The 23,252-nt window shown below is 50.0% G+C and overlaps 1 long non-coding RNA gene across 1 annotated transcript; it reads left to right on the forward strand.

Moving 5' to 3' along the window:
* Positions 1 to 14,180: 14,180 nt before the first annotated feature.
* Positions 14,181 to 22,995, forward strand: LOC146399615 (uncharacterized). Its single transcript, XR_014818238.1, has 2 exons — positions 14,181 to 18,622; positions 18,921 to 22,995. It is a non-coding gene; the product is annotated as an uncharacterized LOC146399615 (long non-coding RNA).
* The last annotated feature ends 257 nt before the right edge of the window (positions 22,996 to 23,252 follow it).

Below are 23,252 nucleotides of genomic sequence, written 5' to 3' on the forward strand. Positions count from 1 at the left end.
CGTAGTGATGGAGTCTCCAGGAGGCAAATTTCGGAAGGCAACGGCAGGGGATCGAACCCTCACCTCTGCAGCAACTCAGGTTGGACTCCTAACCCACTGTGCCACAGCGCGACGCATTTTTCCTCAACTCCCAATGGTCCAACGTCCCTAACTCACAAGGCGGCCTCTTCCATCGTTGGGGAGTCTAAAGAGCAGAAAGGGTTTACTTATGGTTAAATTACGCTTCCTTGTAATTTCCTCCAGTTGGTTCAGTTCCGCAGTCTGGAGCTGTGTAGACGGCGTGGAAAAGCCACAGGTTTATGGTGGGAAGAAGGCCGTCCTCTTCCTGGCCTCCCCCAGGCTTCTGGACCTGAGAATCCCAGCAGTCCAGGCTGGCTCTCCAACGACGGGCTTCCCAAAGCATATCGTCACACGGTCGGCCTGGCTTTCTCAAGACTGGGGGTTTGGTAACATCTATCACTAAAGGCTGCTTTCTGGAAGTAAAATAAGTGTGGCTTGAGTGGGCACAGGAGCCGATAGCACCCCGTGCATGTCTACAGCCTTTTACATTTCTTCATCTGTTCAAGAAGAACTTATGGCATGCCGTTAAATGTGTGACATTCCTCTGGGTGCTGGCAACAGAGAAGACAACTCTAAGAGCTCACGGACCACACAGAGAGCAATTTTCCTCCCAAACCATTAGAACGGGTAGTTCTATCTCTGATCTGGCAGCTCAAGAGGGAGTCTCTCCTTTTTTAGATACTCATCTTTCATCAATTGAAAAATTGTGCAAAAACAACAATTGGCGTCATGGTTCCAGCCAGGCCTCTTTCATGACTCAGGCTTGTCCAGAGGAATGGAGCAGGCCCACAGGACCAGGACCCAGAGTCCATGAGGGGAGGGGGGATGCAGAGCCAAGACGCCCCCCACCCGCCCGGTGCCGCCAGGGGCGCAGGATGCCCCTCTCCGCTCATCTCCACATCCTGCTCCATCTTCTTCTCAGCGGTTTACTTACTATCTTTACAGCTGTTAAGTTAAAAAGCTAGATGACATTCCCGCGGGAGCTTACTTATCTTGGCTTTGTAAGCCCCTCCCTGTCTCCTCCGGATATTTAAAGTAGGAGTTCCTTGGTGGCCTAGCGGTTAAGGATTTGGCATTGTCACTGCTGTGGTATGGGTTTGATCCCAGGCCCGGGAACTTCTGTAGGCTGCAGGCACAGCCTAAAAAAATGTATTTCAGACTTTCTAAAGGCAAAATTTGTTTGTTCTCTTTCGCTCTCTCACATATATATCTATACATTAAATAGATATATAGATATGGATTTATATAAATTGATATATCCAATATAGAGAGATCTATGCGTATCTATCTATGACATATCTATTATATATCTATTATAGAGAGATTGATAACTAAAGATATAAATATCTAAATTATCTATAATATATCTCTCTATATCTATGCATATCAACATCTGTCTATATGGAGAGGAGGAATTCATGCATTTAATCTTGAAATTCCCAAAAAGGAGCCACAGTTGAGGTGGGGTGAAAAAGTAGAGAAATGGCCACCCCACCTCAAAATGATCTAGAATCGCTGGGCTGAGGACAAAGCAATTTGAGAAATGTGCCAACAGGGGAAGAAGAAGAAGTGGCGGTTTAGGAAAGCAGAGCAGCCTCAGGAGGTTCTGAGGCTTCAGCAAGGAATGAAAGAATGAAATGAAGGCAGGTGAGAGGCCCTGGGGAATGGGGGCCAGTGAGACACAGGGGCTCGGGGCGGAATGGGGCTTTATGGATGGGGCCAAGGTGGTGCAGCTGCGGGCGATGAAGAGGAAGCTCAGACCACGGCGACCCTGAGCCACAGGGAAGGGAGAGCGTTGATCTGAAGAGGGAGGAAGGAGTCGGGAGTCACACCCAGCTTGGGGGACACATCTGTCACAGGTTTGGGACACCACAGTGGTCCCAGAGCCGGGAAGAGGAAAGAACTTCCAAACCCATGAAAAGCTCTGCTTGGGGCTTGGCAGCACGGTGCACAGTGCCCTGTGCAGGGGCGTTTGCGCCCAGGAAAGTGGCAGCAGGAGAGAGGGCCCTTCTTCTCCATCATCTGTCAGCTGGTCCTCTGTCAGCCAGCGCGCCATCCCCAGCCGCTCAGCCTGCACCCCGCCTCCGGCATCCCGCCGCTTCTCTCAGTGCCTGCAGCCTGGATGGAAGCCCCCTTTCCTGGCACCACATCACACTGCTTAGCATCAGTTTTCAAACGTGCATGCATCCTGTCGTGCCTACTAACTGGAAGGCGAGCGAGTGACATCTCTGCATGCTTTTGGCACATCCCTCAATGCCTAGCATGTGGCCAAACACTAAGGCACAAAAAATACCTGTCAAAAAGTCTGAAGTGTCCGGTTCCAGGCATTACTTGATTTCCACATATTGGTAAGGCCCAGGCTGATGTGAGTGGACTCACTTTTCACGTCCATGTATTTTTACGTTGTAATTAAATCCGGTGAGGAAGGGACGTTGCAAAGGGCCTGAAGGACAGGAGGAGGCTGGGGACCAGAGCCCTCCAGGGACTATCTCAAAGCCACCTCTCCCTGCATATCACGTGCATGAGTCTTACTGTATAACATTCAAAATGACACAAGTCAGTCTCCACCTGTGCCGTCACCGCGGTGGAGAGCAGGTTCGCCACCAGTGTGGCCTCGGGACACAGGAGGCAGAGCTCAGGAGACACGGAAGGGAGGGCTTGGGGGTCACCCAGAGAGGAGACAGACCCTGGCTCTACTTCTTCCTGCGTAAGGATGGGGTGACTAATCCCTCTGAACCTCGGTTTCATCATCAAGTTGAAAAAGCAGTAAATAGCATTAAATTTGTGACATTATTGCAATTCCCTGTAACTGATTTTCTGGAAACCGCGTAAGAGAGCTATTAAAAAATGGATAATGAAACGTCAAATTCATACCAAATGCTTAAAATTAACCAACTATCCCTCTTAAAATATCATCTTTCTCTAGTCTTAGTTCCTTGTCTTTTATTTTGATTTTTCTATTTTATTGTTGCCGTGGATTTCCAGTGGTGTGCCAGTTTCTGCTGTACAGTACAGGGACCCAGTCATACACATGGAGGTACATTCTTTTTCTCCTGTCATCTTCCATCATGTTCTATCTCAAGAGATGAACGCTATGACATGGAGACTGTGGCTGAGCAATGCGGTCCTAACTGTACAGCACAGGGAACTCTATCCAGTCTCTCTGTAGTTTATTTTATTTTTTTTATTTATTTTTTATAATTTATTTTTTTCCCACTGTACAGCAAGGGGATCAAGTTATCCTTACACATATACATTTTTCCCCCACCCTTTGTTCTGTTGCAATATGAGTATCTAGACATAGTTCTCAATGCTACTCAGCAGGATCTCCTTGTAAATCTATTCCAAGTTGTGTCTGATAAGCCCAAGTTCCCAATCCCTCCCACGCCCTCGCTCTCCCATCAGGCAGCCACAAGTCTGTTTTCCAAGTCCGTGATTTTCTTTTCTGTGGAGGTGTTCGTTTGTGCTTGATATTAGATTCCAGTTATAAGTGATATCATATGGTATTTGTCTTTGTCTTTCTGGCTCATTTCACTCAGTTTGAGATTCTCTAGTTCCACCCATGTTGCTACAAATGGCATGATGTCATTCTTTTTTATGGCTGAGTAGTATTCCATTGTGTATATTTTTAAAGCAAGAGTCCATGGAAAGTGTTCACACACTATCTGGCATATAGAAAATGCTTAATAGGTGTTGTTATAATCGTCTCTTCTGCCCTAAGTAGTGGGGAAAACTGAATTACTTCTGGAGGCATATCCAAAGTCTGTACTCCCTTAAGGAAGTCTGGCCAATAAGACACTTTTAATTGGCGTAATTTCTTCTTTAGCCAGGGATTTTTCTGTCCTGTCCTTCTTCATGACATGGTGTACAAATAGAATGATAACAAAAAATAAAAGTATTAGTAGCATTGAAAAACATAAGCCCCCAAATCACTAACTTACCTAAATCTCTACTTGTTAATTCATTAATTATTCAACGAATGAGCTAAGAGGCTAGCAAATTAACTGGGAGACGTAAATCAACAAATATGAGCGCTAAAGAAATGGGAGAAATTCATGCAACATTTGCGTTGCTTTGTTGTTTAAAAAGAAGTTTTCAAACAACCAAATATTCAGGGGCGATAAAGAACAAAACTTTCCCCATTGTGAGCAATCGGCAAAACTTAGTTGTCCTGGAGAGTTTGGAATGCCTCATAACTGGGGTTGGACAATGCGAGATGTCAGCCTGGCCCACGTTTCTGGAAGCTCTTGCAATGATCAATGCGGTATCGGGGAAAAGCAGAGCGTGAAAGATGTTCGCCGCGCAGCCCCACGCTGTCAGGGGTGCCCGAGGACAAGGACGTTGATCTGAGCCAGTGGCTCCTCTGCTTCCAGTGACTCCAAAATGCGTCAATGGCTGGGATGAGCTGGCAGTGCGCTGGGCAAGTCAGCTGCCTTGGGGTCCTCAGCCAGAGCTGACCTCACCTCCACCCGCATCCCCAGCCCCCAGGATGCAACGCCCCTCTCCACGCTCACTCTTGGGCTCTCAGGGGCGGTGAGGAGGTCTGCTCAGTGTGCCAGTAGCTGTGCCCTTCCAAGGCACACACCCACCCCATCTCCACTCTGGGTCGGGGCTCTGTGCTTGTCTTCCGGCCGTCTGCCTGGAAAAGCCTATGGATTCCCATAAAGATCTCTCAGCACAAGACATCAGTGTTTGCCACGCCGAAGGCATGTGCCATTTGTCAGCTGTTCCACCCTGGTCTCTCATCTGATGTCAGTGGCAAGTGACTTTGGCAGCCTCAAAGGATCTGCACTGCCAGTCGCTTTCCTGCCTCTGCTCGGCCGCTTGGCTTGGTACCAGCCAGCTTCAGCGCTTACTCGGCTTGGAGGCACCTGCCTGGGGGCCGCCGCGTTGGTTTTCAAGCCCCACTGTCGACGGTAAGGAGGGTCGTACCCACAGTGACGGCACGAGTAGTGATGAAGACTGCAGGTAAGACTGAGGACATCCGGAATCGCCATCACAGTGACGTCTGTGTCCCTATCGTCCCCGGCATCTTTGCCCGTCAGTGGTGGCTTTGCTTTCCATCTTTCAGAGGCTGTCGAACATGCTTGGAAAAGTCCAGAAGCCACAGGCAGACGCGCAGGGGAAAGAATTCGGAGAGCCCGCGCTCGTCTAGACCCTAGACTGTCAGCCCACGCGCCCCTCCTCGGCCAGGCCTTTGATCCACGGATGGGAAAGTGGATTCTAAAAGGTCCATTGTCAACCGGCCCACCCTGTAGACGAATGGTAAATAATCAGAGATGTGAAAGTAGGTGAGGGGGCGTGAGCTTCAGCCCGAGGATTGTGATGCTTGGCCAAGGTCCACATGACCCCGGGTCTGGGACGGGAGCTCTCGGAGTGAAAGAGGCACAGCGAACAAGACGAAGCCAAATGACAAAGCAAACTGACAGCACTGTGTCTCTCGACACAGCTGACACACATCGCAATGTGCCTGGTGTCACTGCAGCACTGAGAGCCGGGGGGATTTTGTCATGTGTTGTATGTTTTTTCTGCATTTTCCAAATTCCCTGAAGTAAACAGGCACTGGGAAATTCTTATTCTGAAAACATTTTTTTTATTTATTTATTTTTTATTTTTTTTTTTTTTATTTTTTTGCCATTTCTTGGGCCGCTCCCACGGCATATGGAGGTTCCCAGGCTAGGGGTCTAATCGGAGCTGTAGCCGCTGACCTATGCCAGAGCCACAGCAACGCTGGATCCGAGCCGAGTCTGCAACCTACACCACAGCTCACGGCAACGCCGGATCGTTAACCCACTGAGCAGGGGCAGGGGTCGAACCCGCAACCTCATGGTTCCTAGTCGGATTCGTTAACCACTGCGCCACGACGGGAACTCCTGAAAACATTTTTTTTAAACTAAAGTATGTGAAGAGTTTCTGTCTAAATGGAAGCTTTTGTGGGAACGTAAAAACCTAAATATTACAAAGCCACAGTCATCAAAACAGTGTGGTACTAGTACCAAAACAGACAGACCTACCAATGGAACAGAATAGAGAACCCAGAAATAAACCCTGACACCTATGGTCAATTAATCTTTGACAAGGGAGGCAAGAACATAAAATGGGAAAAAGAAAGTCTATTCAGCAAGCATTGCTGGGAAGCCTGGACAGCTGCATGCAAAGCAATGAAACTAGAACACACCCTCACACCATGCACAAAAATAAACTCCAAATGGCTGAAAGACTTAAATCTACGACAGGACACCATCAAACTCCTAGAAGAAAACACAGGCAAAACACTCTCTCACATCAACATCATGAATATTTTCTCAGGTCAGTCTCCCAAAGCAATAGAAATTAGAGCAAAAATAAACCCATGGGACCTCATCAAACTGAAAAGCTTTTGCACAGCAAAGGAAACCCAAAAGAAAACAGAAAGACAACTTACAGAATGGGAGAAAATAGTTTCAAATGATGCAACTGACAAGGGCTTGATCTCTCCAATATATAAACAACTTATATAACCCAACAGCAAAAAAACCAATCAATCAATGGAAAAATGGGCAAAAGACCTGAATAGACATTTCTCCAAAGAAGATATACAGATGGCCAACAAACACATGAAAAAATGCTCAACATCGCTGATTATAAGAGAAATGCAAATCAAAACGACCATGAGATAACACCTCACACCAGTCAGAATGGCCGTCATTAATAAATCCACAAATAACAAGTGCTGGAAGGGCTGTGGAGAAAAGGGAACCCTCCTGCACTATTGGTGGGAATGTAAACTGGTACAGCCACTATGGAGAACAGTTTGGAGATACCTTAGAAATCTATACATAGAACTTCCATATGACCCCACAATTCCACTCTTGGGCATATATCCGGACAAAACTCTACCTAAAAGAGACACATGCACCCGCATGTTCATTGCAGCACTATTCACAATAGCCAGGACATGGAAACAATCCAAATGTCCATCGACAGATGATTGGATTCGGAAGAGGTGGTATATATACACAATGGAATACTACTCAGCCATAAAAAAGGATGACATCATGCCATTTGCAGCAACATGGATGGAACCAGAGACTCTTACCCTGAGTGAAATGAGCCAGAAAGACAAAGACAAATACATATGATATCACTTTTAACTGGAATCTAACATCCAGCACAAATGAACATCTCCACAGAAAAGAAAATCATGGACTTGGAAAACAGACTTGTGGCTGCCTGATGGGAGAGGGAGGGCGTGGGAGGGATCGGGAACTTGGGCTTATCAGACACAACTTGGAATAGATTTACAAGGAGATCCTGCTGAGTAGCATTGAGAACTATGTCTAGATACTCATATTGCAACAGAACAAAGGGTGGGGGAAAAATGTATACATGTAAGAATAACTTGATCCCCATGCTGTACAGCAGGGAAAACAAACAAACAAACAAAAAACCACCTGAAATTAAAGCTAGAACAATTGATCCATAAGAATTTACCTTAACCATTTTCTAGAAACGGTATTAAAAAATACCTACTTAAAAATGGACAATGAAACTTCTAACTCATAGTCAAATGTTTAAAATTAACCAAATACGGAGTTCCTGTCATGGCGCAGTGGAAACGAATCCGACTAGGAACCATGGGGTTGCGGGTTTGATCCCTGGCCTCGCTCAGTGGGTTAAGAATCCCGCGTTGCCGTGAGCTATGGTGTAGGTCACAGACGTGGCTTGGATCTGGCGTTGCTGTGACTGTGGTGTAGGCTCACGGCTACAGCTCCACTTGGACTGCTAGCCTGCGAACCTCCATATGCCTAAATAGCAAAACTAAATAAACAAATAAAATAAAATGAACCAAATACTACTCTTAAAATATCATATTTCTAGTCTTGGGTTTTTGTCTGCTTTATTTTTGAAGCAAGATTTCCGGCAGGGTTTTTTTTTCTCCTATTTACTACTTAAGCGGGAAAAAAATGTTATCACTCATGACAAAAATGCAGACACATTAGGTCTGAAAGATAGAGGGTGTTTCCTACGACTTCCTTAATGTAAAGATGAGGATGCAGGTGGGTGCTTGACAAGCCTGGGACCGCAGTTTGCTCCAGAAAGTCAGGCCACCTTCTGGCGCCACATCCCGAGACTCATTTCTGAGCAGCAGTTACTGCTGAAGATCCTAAAGCTTGGAGATGAAACAGGAGCAGGCCTGGCCATGAAATGCCATCCCCAGGTCCACTCCTGGGACGTACGCTGAGCCCCTTCTTTGTCCCGTTGGATGTTAGGTTCACATCCATCCGCTGGGGACGTGGGGAGAGACTGGACAAAGGTGTGCTCGAGCCTGGCTCCATCCAGAGTCGTGCGCTCTGGAACATGGCACCCCACCCCCCCCAAGCCTAAATTTCTGAAAAGGGCAGCATGATATTCTGTTTTGTTGTAAAAATGATACCTGGGAGATACATGCAGCCTGAAAGGTGTCCCCTGAAATTCACATATTGACACTCGACCCTCCTGGTGCCGCCAAATGTGACATGTGTGGAGACAAGTTCTTTTAAAAGGTAATTAATTAGAACGAGGTCATTGGGGTGACCCTAACCCACAGGGCTGGTGTCCTTGTAAGAAGAGGCCAGGACACAGGCTCACAGAGGGGTCTCTGTGAGCACGTGGCAGGGGTTGGGGAGTGGGGGAGATGGGGTCCACCTGCCCAGGAGAGAGGCCTCAGGGGACCCAGCCCAGCCCCCACCGTGATCTAAGACCCCTGGCCTCTAGAACTGGGGGAGAATCCGCGGGTAGGCCCCCCGTCTGTGGTCTTTCGCTGTGGCAGCCCTGGCAGACTGACGTGACCCCTCAACAGAGTAAGTGCGCCAAAGGCAGAGACAATCTCCCTAACACCAGGGCCGCCTCCACCCAGGGCAGAGGCCCTGGCCCCGAATACGTGCTTAGCGAGCGGAGGCGGGAGACCAGGCCACTCGCCTCACGACTTACTCTATTCGCTTCCTGTTTGTCCCATCACTGCAAAGGGCGTCACGTTGACAAGTTTCCTGTTTTTGCAGAAATTTTATTATTATTCTCTATAGAGGTGTTTTTCTCCAACTCTATGTTTCTCTTTCAGCAAGGAAGGAAGGACATTGAACGAGGAAGACAGATATCAATCACCAATTATATAAGAATCTGAGCCAACAGATAAACAAATCCACCATATCATAAAAACGTAAACTCAGGACGTGAGCCACTGAGAATGAACTCAGAGCCATCCCGCTGTTCCAAGACCTCAGGCAATCATTTCCCTGTGCTAAGCCTCTGCTTCCTCATCTCCGAGTACAGCGTCGGGGTCAGTCTCTAAAGTCCCTTCAACCTTTGATTCCTGACTCAGTGTTTAAGGCCTCATTGAAACCAGCAGAATTAAAATAGCGACCGATACGCCTGACGCTGATGTGGTGACCACATCAGGTGACCACAAGGGCCTCGGTCTGGAGAGGAAAGTCAGTGACCCATGGAAAGGTAGCTGCGGAAGCTTGGCTGTCAGCAAATGAGGCACGTCTTCCAGGTTCCCTCGCGGTGCTCAGGTGCTGCGGGAAAAAGGTGTTAATCAGGGCCCCGCTTCCAAAATGAAAAGAATACGTATCATATCAAGCCGTATAAAGCCGTTCTGAGACCTTTATCGCAGGCCTTCGCCGACTCCCAGTGTCTCATGCGGGAAGGTGGCTTCTCATTTAGAAAGCATTCTTCCTGACCGGAGAACTTTCCCAGTTGCATACATATAGTATGCATGGGAATGTACATATTTCTACAAATGTGCATGTATAAATACATTATAATATTAATGTATAAATTTATTATTATTATATATATATAGATACGTCTCTGCACAGAGCTGATAGTCAGTATAAGATCAGCATATCCTAGACAAGCAGATAGCATTGGCAGTTAAGTTATACACAAATAAATATGTATTCAAATACTGTAATATACATAGTAAATATTATATGAATTCATCCGGGTTAAAATCCAGACTCCTCCACTTAACTGTACGTGAAATGACATAATTTTCCTACACTTGTACTTCAATACCACTCGACTCAAAAAATTTTGTAAAAGATAATTCTCTTTGTGTAGCTGTTGTGTTTTTCTTAATTAGCCTTTCAAATGTATTGATATTTGAAAGTAAGGAATCTGTTCTCTCCCGAGTCTTGTTCTACAAAATTCACTCGCAGTCGCTTCTCTCAGAAACATCCTTTTTCTCTCTCTTTTCCTCTCTCCCTCTCTCTCTCCGCCAGGGTCATCACCCAAGCTCTGCCTCCCACAGGGCACATGAGGCCATTTAAATTTAAACTTATTAAAATTTAAATGAAAGGGTAAAATTCCCTTTCTCTTCCTAGTGTATCAGAGACACATGTGGCTCGTGGCTCATGGCGACCACCTTGGAAACTACAGGCCCAGGCCGATTTTATTCTTGGGGAAAGTTCTGTCTCACAGCCCCGCTCTAGCGGTTCTAAATTCTTGGTAGGAACAGGTTGCATGTTAAATGAGGGTTGGAGCTCTCGTTGTGGCTCAGCGGGTTAAGAGCCGGACTAGTGTCCATGAGGATGCGCGTCCGCTTCGATCCCTGGCCTCCATCGGTGGGTTAAGCATCCAGCGTTGCCGAGAGCTGCAGCGTAAGTCGCGGATGTGGCTCGGATCTGGCGTTGCTTCGACTGTGGTGTAGGCCAGCAGCTACGGCTCTGATTCGACCCCTAGTCTGGGAACTTCCGTATGCCAAGGGTGTGGCCCTAAAAAGAAAAAAAAAAACAACATTTTTTAAGAAGGAAGTTGCTTTACTGTACACAAGCGGCTGAGTCACCCGCTGCTCCATGAGTCGTGGCGTCTTAGATGCTCGATGGCGTTACTCCAGCAGCTGAAACTACAGATCCGTGTCTGGGTTTTACTGCCGTCATTTCTAATTCCGTTTAAGTCCAGTTCGAGACTTGTACAGCACAGCTTCTCCTCCGGGCCCCATGGATGGACACGCGGCCACCAGAACAGGACAGGCGACAGCCCCTTTCTGCGCAGAACAGTCTAATGAGAACCTGACTCTGCCACGTGTCCAGGGACACGCAGGAGAGAGAGAGGACGGGGACCGAGCTACCAGGGGCGACTAGAGAAAATCCGAGTGACTGGGAAAGAGACGATGGAAAGGGCCTGATCTGGCCCCTCAGATACCCGGTGGGCGGTCGTGGCAACAGCAGGACAGGCTTATTCTGGGGCCACAAAGCAGAACTGGGGGTCCTGGCTCGGGCGGTCCTAAGAGAGGTTTTCTGGCTAATACAGGAAAGCACTTTCTAGAGGGGGCAGCGTTATCGGAAAACGACATGGAACTCCTCCAGAAGGCCTCCGCTTCTTCTCAAGAACCTTCAGCTGGGATGGCCCATCAACTGTCAGGCATGTTAGGAAAGCGATTCGAACCTCAGACTTACCTGTGTAAAGCCTGACAACCCTCACGTCAGTTCCGGGTCTCCGTGGGGCTAAAGCCTCAGGTAAAACCCTCGCTGTTCACACCTCTGAAACCTCACGTGTTTTCTGCAATGCAGCTCAAAACCTGAAACGAGAAATAACTCTCTAACACATGAAGTCACCAGAGGGCTAGGCTGGTGCCAAGGACACAGCAGGGGCTCGGGACAGAATGACTGGGAAAAGGCCATCGTGTCACAGCCTTTGTATTGGGGACGGTTGTTCCTTCTAAAGTCACCATCAGTAAGGGAGGGGGTGGGGGAGGGAGGAAGGGGGGGAAAACAGAACAAATGCGCTTAGGCCGCCAGAGAAAACGGAAACGAAACCCAGAAATAGCCCTCAAATCAGACAGATTTTTATGATGGAAAAGCCAATCAAGCAGTTTCTTGCTGAAAACGCTGGGCTTACTACCGTTTCTCTCAGAATCAAGTTCGAATGCCTCCGCCCGCCTTCTGCTGCATGGCCCTTTGTGACCTGGTCCCCTCCCCCCGTCAGGCCCCCTCTCTCCTGGCTTCCACACAGCTGGGTCCAACTGTTTCCATTTCTGCTCCACGGCCTTGACGCCTGGAGCGCGCTTACCCACCTGCTCTGTGCCTGAAAGACCCCTACATTTTAGGCTGTTGCTTAGGCCGCTCTTACCAAAAGAGATGCGCAGTGAATCCCTACCCCGTAGACCGGGCTGGGGCCTGGTTAGTGGCCAGTCACGGCGTTGGATATTCTGTGAATGGACTGGACGGAAAGTCGGCTCACCCAGCAAAGCCCCAAACTGAAACACCACAATATCCACCCAGCTGTTACTGGACAGGTAAGCTGGGGTACACCGAGCCATAGACACCCAGCTTCTTCTTCCACATGCACCCCCTAGACACACCTCAAGTACAGGTTCCAAAAGAAAGGAGCCAGACAAGAATATCCGTAGTGCATGATCCTGTTTCCGTGAAGCCCGAATGCAGGACGAGCTCAGGTGATACAATCGGCTTTTGAGGGGTGGGTGGGGTGTTCGGAAGCAGCACAGGACGGAGCTGACGGGCCAAGTGACACTTTCACCTTATTTCAGGCTTTGGCTTATGCGATCGTCAAAGCTCATTTAATTGGATACTTGGGAAGAAAAGAATACTAATTTTTACAGGACTTGTGTTTCTGTGCTTATGCCCCATCCCAGTCTAATAAGGCGTTTGCTCTCCGTGGAGGCTTCTGGAGCCATCTGTAGCTTTTGCATGTAGCTCTTCCTGGCAGTGTGTCCCCCTAAACTCCCCTCAGTTGACTTCTGAGGCAGCTCCCAGCCCAGCAACATCCGCCAGGGTCAAGGCTGATCTGCGCGGCTATGGACCGAACGTTTATGTCCCTCCCCGAAAAGTCCTGTGTTGAAACTTAACCCTAATGCGACGTCAGGAGGTGGGGGCTTTGGGAGGTCATGCGGTCATGAGGGTGGCGTCCTCCAGGTGAGGACCCAGCGAGAGGACGCCGTCTCTGAACCAGGAAGCAGGTCCTCGCCAGTCCCCGAACCTGCCTGCGTCTCGATCCTGGATGCCCGGCCCCAGAGCTGTGAGAAATAGGCGTCTGTTGTCTGAGTCTCCCAGGCTGTGGTTCTTGTTACAGCAGCCGGAATGGACTGGGGCGAGCACTCAGAGAACGCCCAGGTTGCCTGCTGAGAGCCTGATCCTCACGACACTTTTGAGGGACGTGACTTCGAGTGCCATTTAAGGAAACGCTTCCACTTCCTACCATGTTGCACTTGGGGATCATTGGAAGGGTTGCCTCCATGGGCATCTCTGAGTCGTGATGTGTCCCTTTTGCTGCGTCTCTGCTGGGGCTCTTGCTATGTGTTCATTCTCTGCAGGGAACCCTCAGAGAGCAGGTGCCTGTCTCTCCTGGCCTGGATGTGGGTAAATATAAACAGGAAGGACGGGAGGAGGAAACTTGGGGAGAAGGAAGGAAGACGATGGGTAGACAGATGAGAGATGATACGTAGATAGACAGACAGACAGACTGATAGAAAATAGACAGATAAGGTAGGTAGCTGCGTAGGTAGATAGAAGATACACAGATAGATTCATTAGATCTAATTTTCCCAAGGAAAACAAGCTTGATTTTGCAGTCTCCCAAGGAACAGTAAGAAAAACCTATCAATTGAACAAGGGCTAACCCAGCCTGTGTCCTCTGGCCAACACAGAAGCCTCACCATTTTAGCCACATCAATAAGGTTTAATTGACTCTTTAAACATCTTCAATTAGAAAGAGGTTTTAGAGGAAGACTCTACCGTGGTGGGCAGCTCAGCCCACCACCATTGGTTTACGATGGGGACACCCCTGCCAAGCGTCGCTCGCAGACGTGTATAGAGAAAAGGAAGGGTGAGGTGTAAATACGTGTGTTATTTACCAGCGGAGAATCCAGGGGCCTGGCTGCTGTGATGATTTTACATCTTGCACTGTTCTTACTGTGAGTGAGTTGTGGGGAGGGGATGCTGAAGGGATTCAAAGAGAGAAAAATAAGAGAGGCAAGGTATTTGTTGGTTGCAAAGAGTGGAAATCTAGCTCAAGCCAGCTTCAGTACACAGTTAGATCGGGAGGCCCCTGTGGCCCACACGGTCCTGGGAAGGGCGCTGTCTCGGGCCTTTGCCGAAATCCAGAAGGGGAAACTCCCCTGTCTTGTTTCAGTGTGTGTTCTCTTCATGGGGGGCGGGGGGGGCGGATGGCCGCTGGCAAGGTTGGGCTTGATTCTTTTCACAATCAGCAATTCCATGATTCTGCAGTAGCCCCAGGGCTGGCCTGGAACGGCCCCCAGGGACTGTGGCTCATCCAGAAGTGAGACGGCCTGTCGGACCCGGGCTCAGCCTCCCCGTCGCCGGCGGCCAGTCAACCTCAGCAAAACGCGAGGCGAGGCGGTTCGGGAAGAGGACAGACGCTGCCACCAGAGCAATGGCTGGCTGGCAAACAAAACTGAAACCTGCCAGAGGAGCCGGGATGTGGGGCACCATTCCTCTGGCCTTGACCCGGGCCATGGTCAGCACGAGTCTTGCTAAATTCGGAAGCGGCAGTGAGAAAACAGGAAGCCGCCGAGCCATCATCACCCGGCCTCTGAGGGTCACCCTTCAGTCCGGGGGCAGAACAGAGGAGAGAGTGTGGGATCCAGCAAATTTCGTAATAATTGATCACGGCCATCCCTGAAGGTGCCCTGTCTTTTAACCTCTGCTTATTCCAGGTCGTCGGATGAAGCGACGTTAGAGCCAGGTGGAAGCAGGCCTGACTCTGACTGGGCCACTGGAGGCCACGTGATCGCAGGGAGGCCACTGGCTGTGCTTTCCCCCAGCCCTCGTCTGCAGGACGGTTTGCGCTGAGCCTTCAGTTATGATGGACCTTGAGCAGCTTAGGCCTGGAGCTGCAGACAAGCTCGGTTCCTCCCATGGCTGTTCCGTCCCAGCCGCCAGTGAGGCTCTCAGGGTGGAAAGAGACGTGACTATAAGTCTACCAAGGCCAAAACACGCCTGTAAAAAGCGTGGCTAATGTTGCTTTAGACGCATTCAGACAAATTAGCTGCTATTTCTACATGCCCACCATAGGCCACTTAATGTTCTAAACACTATGTATGGATGTGCTGAAGCCTCACAGAAATGCGACAAGGTAGGTACTTTGTCACTGTCTCCCTGCTGCACCTGAAGCGATGGAAGGCCAGAGAGGTAACGCAACTTGCCCCAGGTCACACAGCGAGTACGGACAGAGCTGGGATCCAGTTTAGTCGGTCGGGCTCCAGCATCTAAGGTCCTTGAGCCCAACCACTTGATCTATTTCCAATCGTTTTTATCTTTTGAAAAAATCGTGACTACATTAAAATTGCTTCTTGTGCTCTGTACATTATAATTCAGTGGTAGTGGGTATTGACTCCTTGAGAGGCATTTGCTTCTGTTTGTCACTGGTGACGTTCTGATTATAAATACTGCTGATGGCTCATTGAAGGAGCCGAGTGTGACCTTCTGCGGGACACAGAGTCTCTCGAACCTGCATATTTATGTGCCTTTTGTGATGGGAACAAAGCGTGTCTGGGGACTGCAGCGGAGTCCCCAGATGACCGAGGAGGGCGCCCAGAAAGAGTCAGAGGAAAAACACAGGGTTTTGGTGCCGCGGATTCAGCCGTCTGTCAGTGATGGAACAGGACGGGGTTGTCCATCGCCGGCCCACACGTCCGTCCAGACAGAAGTGAGAGCAGTGATCGCACGCGGGTCGAATGCATGTGAGAGTCGGCAGTGCCGGGGCCCAGAACCCCCCGGGGGATGCTGAGGCCAAACGCACATCAAACCCACATCCCAGCCAGTGTCCCTGTGCCAAGGAACCCGGCGTTGGGAATGCTCGTCAGTAGTCTGCCCTCGAGGATAAAAATGTCCTTCCTCCATTAGCGCAGTTTCCCGCAGATCCATCATTCCCAGGAGCGGCTGGTGCGCGCCCGCCCCGTGTGCCTGGCGGGGCGGTAGGAGCCTGAGCCTGGACCAAGGCGTGGCGTCTAAGGAATAGGCAAAGCGGTCCAGAGCTATTGGGTCCCTTCTCCACCCTCCTCCTTCCTCCCGTTGTGCGAAGATACAGATGATGGAGACCAGGAGGGACTTAGAGCACACACGTGTGTACACACACGGCTGTGCACAGGTTCCCGCAGGAGCAGCTGGGACCTCACGGGAACCCAATTCCAGCTCTCCTCGTCCTCCGGCCAGAATCCCTCCTCCTCCTTCCTGCCCCCTCGCTTCTTGAACCCCCACGAGCTTTGTCCTCAAGGCAATTGGGGCAGGAAGGGGACACGGCATGCACGCCTCCATCTCGCAAGGTCTGCTTCCCAGGGAACCAAATATAAATATATATGCATCTCCCCTCCGATGGGAGCCAGGAGAGGAGGGCACTTCCAGCTTTGATGGGAGACGGAGGCACCGGTGGCTTTCCTCCCCTCGTGGACACGCAGACGGCTGCTCTGATGCTAGAGGCTGTAGCAAAGGTCAGAAATGGAAACCGCAGTCTGTCCCGGATAAACAGTGGGCCATTGAAACATTGGTTATCACTGCTAAAATGTGGAAAACCAGCGGGGAAACTATTGCCACATCATTTTAAAAAGCACATCCTAGGAAATATTTGAGATGCTCTTTGAGTGAAAATTAAACCATTTCTGCTAACATTGGTGTTATTTTCTCTCTGGATATCAGATATATCAGTTGATATTTACCATCTTTTGCGAATGAAAGTATGAAACTAATGAGATGGTTATGATTCTGTGACTCTTTTAAAACCAGAAGAGCCTTCTCAATTCTGGGGGGCGGGGTAAGAATGACAGTAAATGCGTGACCAGTCAGAAAGATGGGACGCAAGGTAACACACGTCGGGCTTGTGTGTCAGGTGCCCTTCTGAGGAGAGGAGGAAGCACACAGAAGGCAAACCTGAGTACATTTGATGAGTCCGCTCTGATACAGAGACGCACAGGGACATGACATGGGGCATGTGGGGGCCACACCCAGGATTTTAGAAAGCGGGGCTTTTTGCTTCGTCGTTTCCAGTGCTCTTAGCCACAGGCACCTGTGATGGATTCAGGTTGGTTTGCAGGCCTGTGTCTCAGCTGCTTCTGAGCCTCTTGGTTGGTTGTGGCGGAGGGTGGCTTTTGGGGAAAAAGCTGCTTCAAAGGTGACAGGCAATGGCAACCGTTGATGACACCGTCTCAAAACACAGGACAGAACAATGAAGAACTCCAAAAGCAGGTTTCTGTTTCCAGGTCTACAAAAAGCTAAGGATTTGTGCTATGGAATGTCAGCTATCTTGAAGAGGCCGCCAGAGGCCGCGCGGCGTGTTCCCCAGAAGACGAGGTGCAGGGCCGTGTGGGGGCTTTTTCGGAACTCCGACGGCAGGCCGTAAACCTCCTCAAGAGTGAGAGCTCCCCATCTGTCACTCGGCTGCTCTGGGAAGAGCTGGAAGCACACGGGGGGCAAGCGGCTGACATTCCCTTGAAGCACTCCATCAGGCCGGGAAAGGCGCCCGAGCTCGCCTGGCCCTGCAGTACATGTGTGTGCGTGTGCACACACACACACACGCACAGAGTGATGAGAAAAACCTCTAGAGAAAATATGAGAACAGAAATTCACGTCCCTGGAATTTCTCAACAGGATGCTTTTGAATTGTTAGGTTTCTACCAAGACCTTAGGACTTCTCAGTGATGAAACTAAAATTCCTTCCCGCCCTGCTTTCTGCTCAGAGAAACCTTTACAGACACACGTGCGGAGGTTGCGCCTCACCCGCCCCATCTCACACAGTCTCCTGACAGTTGGAAGCAAAGAGCAGGGGCGATATTTGGTCACTTCCCCTCCCGCGGGTCAGTAGAACCCAGAGAGGTGGGAACGTGGTTGTCAGGGACGCTGCTCATCCCCAAGTTGCGCGGGGACCCGGGTGAAGACACAGCTTCAGAGGTTGCTCAGATGATCCCTTGTTGCTAAAAGCCTGGTGGAGGCCGTCTGGGTTACTTTGATTAAAGACTTGTCAACGCTGAAGAGTTTTCCTGAACGGGGCCTCTGAAAGCTGTGAAAGGTCACGGGCCAGAACCGAGAGAGGCTGATGATAGGGGCCCTGGGCAGCCTGCCCGAGACATTGGCTCCTGAAAAGCCCAGGGGGTCCCTGCGGGACACTGCCTGGCAGGCTGTGTGACCCCTGGGTTTGTCCCCCGCTTAAACCAGGGCTACCCAAATTCATTTTGCATCAAGAGTGGATAGACTGAGAGAGGAAAATGGTTTTAATTCCTCGGAAATAACCAGAAAACAGAACGTGGTCTCCGAGGAGAATTTTCTTCCTGGGCAGGCTTTCCTATTCCAAACTGTCAGAGCACCTGCAGGGCACTTGAGAGTTCCCGCAGAGCAGCACGAGACCCGGACGTATTTATGCCTCTATTTCTTTCTAATTGTTACTGCAGCACAGCCGATTTACAGCATTGTGTTATTTGCAGGTGTACAGAAAAGTGATTCATTGATGCGTATCTATGTGCATATATATTATTTTCCAGATTCTCTTCCATGATAGGTTATTACAAGATATTGAATATGGCTTCCTGGGCTGTGCAGTAGGTCCTGGCTGGTTATCTATTTTATATATAGTAGTAGTTGTATTTTTTTTTTTGTCTTTTTTTTGTTGTTGTTGTTGTTGTTGTTGCTATTTCTTGGGCCGCTCCCGCGGCATATGGAGGTTCCCAGGCTAGGGGTCCAATCGGAGCTGTAGCCACCGGCCTACGCCAGAGCCACAGCAACGTGGGATCCGAGCCGCGTCTGCAACCTACACCACAGCTCACGGCAACGCCGGATCGTTAACCCACTGAGCAAGGGCAGGGACCGAACCCGCAACCTCATGGTTCCTAGTCGGATTCGTTAACCACTGCGCCACGACGGGAACTCCATTAGTAGTTGTATATTTTAATCCCAAATTCCTAATGCTTCCCTTCCCCAGCCCCTTTCCCCTTGGTAATCATAAGTTTATTTTCTGCATCTGTGTTTCTGTTCTGTAAATAAGTTCATTTGTATCATTTTTAAGAGTCCACATATTAGTGATAACATATATTTATCTTTCTCTGACTTAACCTCACGTGGTTTGATTTTCAGTTGCTCTCGTCTTCAAATATGTTCTCTATCACAAGCTTTTATTCACAAATTCTTTGCTGTAATAAAAACATTAGGATGGGTCTCCATGGAATTAATGAGACATTTTTAGTCATTGGAGAGAAAAATTCAATGGATGTTTTCCCACGTTCACTACTCAGAACCTTGGGTGAGGTCCAGGGTTTGAAATCTGAAACTTGAAAGTTCAAATTCTTTGTGGAATTTTCCTCTTGAAAATGTGTGTTACCTCCCCAGTTTTGAATCCTGGCCCCACGCTTCCTTTGTCCCCTGATGGACACGGTTCAGAATCCTTTTCAAAGATGTGCATTTAGAACTGCTCCCCACACGGCTGAGAACCGAGTGGAGGCAGCTATCAGTGAGCGTTAAAGATTACGGAGGATTCGCATAAGAGCCAAGACCCCGAGGGATGAGTTCGTTGTTACACTGCACACAGTAGAAACAGTTGGAGTCAGGGACTGAGACTGGGGGGGGGGTGATTAAGGAGAAATAGGACGCAAAGGAGCTCCTCTGGAAGAGGGCGCTCTTGGCAGAGAGACTGCCTCCGGGGCCAGGAGAGACAGGCCGCAATGAACTTGGGGTCTGCGCTGGACCCGGGGCATCCCTGAGTGGGTTGGGAGCTGGCTAGAGAGGCTTAAGCCTCGGGACGTGTCATCACTCTGTTTTCGTTTCGAAGGGCTGGCTGTGGGCTCCGTGCTGAGGACAAGCTGGTGGTGGAGCGTGTGGGGAGGGAGCAAAGCCAGAAGGACGGGAAGGGCCACGCAGCAATTCAGGGCCCCGTGAGGGCCTGTCCACCACCCAGCACCCAGCCAGGGATGCAGAGGGGCTGGGGTCCAGGGAGCCGCTGGGGAGAACAGAAGCTGGGGCGTGTGAGGAGAGGAAGTCACAGGGAACCCCAAGGAACGGGCGGGGGTGGGGGAGCTCTCATTTCCTGAGAAGTTTGGAAATTGGGGTGTTTTCCAAAATTGTGTGTTTGAGAGGCTAATCTGGTAACCCAGGGAACTGCAGAGCAGACAGTGAGTTCTGAGCCTCTGGGCTGTTTGTGTGGACTTGGAAGTCTGCAGGGCATTGGGTGTGTGTGTGTGTGTGTGTGTGTGCGTGTGCACGCGCAGCACTTAAAGCTACAGCGTCACCAAAGGAAAGCATCCCAGGACTGAGCCCAGGATGTTCCAGATGAAAAGGAGCAAGGGCTACAGGCAAGGGCCAGGGTACCCGGGGCCAGGAACGGACACATCCTCAGGAAGAAGACGTGCCCTCTGTGCCTGATACCAGTGACGGTCAGGGGAAGTGATGGATGGGGACACAGCGGGGACGGTGACCCCAGCGGGGCTGTTAGGAGAAGCCTGCTCTGGCGGCTCCTACAAGCATCCCCCAGGGAACCGTGAAGAACAAAAACAGACAATGGTCAGTGGAGGAAAATTAAGCAGCGTGACAAACTGAGAAAAGAAACGAAAGTGTCATAAAAAACGCGCGTGTGAAGGGACTTGGGCAGGAGGGCCCTGCAGGGTGGCCTCGGAGCTGTCCTTGGATTTGGCAGGTACAGCGCGATTTTATAGGGAGAGGGAGCCAAGCTGTGCTGGGATAAGGGGCAGCCAGCCTACCTCTAGACGTCTGGTACCTGAAGAAAGGAAGATTGGGAAGGGTCATGGCTCTGACCTCCAAATATCTCGGGTTGTATCTTACCCAGACACATGCCTTTTCATGTTTTAACAGCTCTGAAAACAGAAGGCATCTTGGCAATTGATGGCAGTTTTCAGTGTTTATTGGCAGCATTTTTTTCTTTCATTCTCTGTGGCTCATAATGTTACGGTACATTTTACGATCCATGTTGCTTAGATTTCATAAAACATGGGCACAGAATGAATGACTAAGCCAAGGAGAAAGAAGAGTGTAAATGGACATAAAGATGCAAGAGAAGGACGTGGGAAGAGATGGTTTGAGCAGCTTTGTCACCCAGGAAATGCCTGTCCAGGGAGTGAGGGAAGATCATTGATGGGCCAGAATGATTTTTTTTTTTTTTAATGGCCAAACCCACAGCATATAGAAGTTCCCAGGCCAGGGACTGAATCTGAGCCCCAGCTGCAACAATGCCGGATCCTTGACCCAGGGTGCAGGGTGCAGGGTGCAGGGTTGGGGATTGAACCCATGCCTCTGCAATGATTAGATCCTTTTTATTCTCTTTTTTCCCCCATTTTTGGCCACCCCTCGGCATATCGAGTTCCCCAACCAGGACTCACATCTGAGCCACATCTGTGACCTAAGCCGCAGCTTCAGGATCAGGATCCTTAACCCACTGTGCAGGGCCGGGGATCGAACCTGGGTCTCAGCGCTCCTGAGATTCTGCGGTCTGGATTGTGCCACAGCGGGAGCTCCCAGAGCAGATTTTTAATTGGATTCCTGTGTTCCCGGCTAGGAGGACAGAGGTCAGGGTAGTGCGGGGCAGAGTCGGGGCCTGGCGGAAGGATGGAGCAGCCCGTGTGCTCAGTGCGGGGGAGGACAGTGAGGGGACACAGTGCCTTTTTGGGAAGGGGCATTTCTGAGGGAATCATCTCTCCGAGGCCCGGGCTTGTCACCTGAGTGTCTCCGAGGAGCGAGAGGAAGTGGATCTTTTGCTTAGTCCTTGTTTCAAGGGCCAGGAAAGAGAAGTGGTCAAATAAAGTTCATGCAGATGGTAAACGGCAGAATTTGAACTTGACCCTGGATCTCTCTCAATCCAAAGCTAGTGGCCTTTTGACCAGACAATATTGCCTCCCATGAATGAGGGTCCAGCATGGCCCAGCCCCACTCCCCCGCTTGTGTGAATACGGAGGCCGAAGCTACCAGGGGAACCAGGACGAAAACCGTGCTGGGTTCCTGCCAGCGGGATACCGGCATAATCGGAGCTTCCAAAGGGCGAGTTAGTGGGATGTTAAATATTAAAAGGACCATCCTGTGCTCTTTCAGCGGGAAATAGTTCTCATTTACAGGTCACCGAAGCCAGCCACACTCACGTGTAACGTTCGCCCGAGTCAGTGAGCATTTCTCTTAAAGACCCACCGAAGCAGGTTCTGCGTGCTTATGTTTTCTGGCTTATAATTTCTACGTTTTGTGAAGTACTCATATTCCTGTGTAAATAATGGTCAGATCCTGTGGGCGGTCCCTCGTGTGACGCCTCGGTCCCCACGGTCACTCGGCACACGGGACACACCTCTGATCACGGGCTCCTCGCGACTCCGCTCGGGGTGCGTGGGCCGCGGGCTTCTCTCCGGGACTCGTCCCCGCGGAGGCAGGGGAGCGGGGCCCTGCGTCCCCAGCCTCGGAGAACCACTCACCCAGAGTCCTGCTCGAGGGGCAACGAAGCTGTTTGCAGGAGAAAACCCGCCCGTACGGAAGGCAGTGCCTCCTGTTCGCCCTCCACGGAGGCGCCTTTCCAGAAGCGATGCTTCGCAGGCGGAAGTAGACCCCTGTCCAGTTTCTTCTCCCGAACTGAGTGGCTCTGCTGGCAGCTCGACGCTGTCGGATGATGGGGTCTCGCGGCCAGGGGAGACCCGCGTGAACATCTAAGACAAATGACCTTCTTGTCCCTCCAGACTGCTGTTCCGTTAAAAGGAATATCTGAAAATGGTAGATTGGTCTACTCGCCTTTTAAAATAGCTTTGTGGATCGGTGGTTCACGAACCCGACTAGTATCCATGAGGGTGGGTGTTCCCTCCCTGGCCTTGCTCAGTGGGCTGAGAATCTGGCATTGCCCTGAGCTGTGGGGTAGCCCAGCAGCTCCAGCTCCAATTCCACCCCTAGCCTGGGAACCTCCATATGCTGCAGGTGCGGCCCTTAAAAGACAAAAAGACAAATAAAATAAAATTAAAGTAAAATAGCTTGCAAATTAAGAAATATAAATTGCATATTTAACCTTTCAAGGGGAAGGACACACCATTTCCTAACCCTAAAGGTTGATCCCCGAGATGATAAGGTGTTAAAAGGATCCGCAGTTGGCAGTCTGCCTCCCAGTTTCAGCCAAATCCCTGGAGGACAAAGAAAACAGATAAAAACAGCTGATGGGCGGGCGGAGGACGGGATAGCGCATGCCCCAGAAGAGAGACAAACTTTATCTCATCTCGCAGCTCTTAGCCACTGCGGTCC

The sequence above is a fragment of the Sus scrofa genome, chromosome 10 (genome assembly GCF_054392235.1).
Source record: "Sus scrofa isolate SSC_HxYL_T2T_F1_AM1 chromosome 10, Sscrofa_HxYL_maternal_Yorkshire_Landrace_v2.0, whole genome shotgun sequence".
NCBI classification, from domain to species: Eukaryota; Metazoa; Chordata; class Mammalia; order Artiodactyla; family Suidae; genus Sus; species Sus scrofa.